This window comes from Apis dorsata, unplaced genomic scaffold, assembly GCF_000469605.1.
Source record: "Apis dorsata unplaced genomic scaffold, Apis dorsata 1.3 scaffold_326, whole genome shotgun sequence".
Lineage (NCBI taxonomy): Eukaryota > Metazoa > Arthropoda > Insecta > Hymenoptera > Apidae > Apis > Apis dorsata.
In genome coordinates, this window is record NW_006263594.1 from 488,383 (window position 1) to 489,843 (window position 1,461).

Here is a 1,461-nt window from a genome sequence, read left to right on the forward strand (position 1 = left end):
AAACCACTACCGTCCATTCATCATCCGTTCGCACGGACACGATACCAACAATAATTTCGAAGAATTTACCACGTCCACGAGAAGAAGGAAGGTTCGAGCAAGCGTTGTTGTTCGATTCGAAAACAAATATTTTCTCGAGCAATCGCATATATATATATATATATATATATATATATATATATATANGGCAGCTGTCCAAATGGGATAAGCCCTGACGTATCCTCCGTGAAAGCAATTTCGTCCGTGTGTACATTTCATGCCCATGCTTCAGCGATATACCTATATTAACGTGTAAATTATGCGGCTGTAATTCTAACCCAACCACGCGCGCGTGCCTTCATTATTTTTCACGAAAAATGGAAAGTCGAAATTTTTCGAAAATCGAGACGGATTCGCTCGCTCGAGAAAGGAATTGTTGGAGGAAATCTCTCTCTCTCTCTTTCTCTCTGACATATCGATCGATGCTAACATAACCTCGTTATAAGTTTCGTTATAACGTTCGAAAGAAGACAAATTTTTTTTCTATCTCTTTTTAAAAATAGGCGATCGAAAGGTAAGACGGAGAAGAATTTTTGATTTTTTTTTTTTTTTGTTTTCAAAAAACTCGACCTAGATTCTCGAATCTTGAAATCGTAAAATAATGGAAGGGGAGGGAAGGGGAGAGGGGAGTTGTTTTATCGTTTCGAGACAGTTGTCGAGTAGGACGTGGAGCGTTTCTGCGCGTTCTGAGATTTCGGAAATGGGACGTCAAATGTAAATGTTTATCGATCGATCGCCAATAAAAACAACGGCAGCCGTGGCGAGCTTTCGGCAACTTCCTGCCGTTCATCCGTCCGAGTCGAAAGATGAATTGATTCTGATCACAGTCGGGGATTGAGACTCGTCGAAAAATTGATTAGTTAAAAATTTCGAATAAAGTTATTTTAAATAATTTTTAATAGCTATTATGTAATTCATATAATCTCGTTTTTCGTATAATCTCGTTTGACTACAATTATTTCCAATTTTTATTATTATCGTTTCGAACGATAAATTATCAAAGCAACTTTATTTGTAAGTTCAACTATTAAATTTTGTCCATCGTTGGTTGAAGTTTTCACACGTATTTTTGTTTCTTCCATGAATATTCGTTGCATATATTAATCCACAATATTAATTGGTTAAAAATTTCGAATAAATATAGTTCATTTATTTGACATTACAATTATTTCCAATTATTTTTGTAATTATATTTTGAACGATCGAAACAACTTTATTCATAAATTCAACTATTAAATTTTGTCCATTGGTTGAAGTTTTCACACGTATTTTTGTTTCTTCCATGAATATTCGTTGCATATATTAATCTACAATATTAATTGGTTAAAAATTTCGAATAAATAAATAGTTGATTTATTTGGCATTACAATTATTTCCAATTATTTTTGTAATTATATTTTGAACGATAAATTATCGAAATAA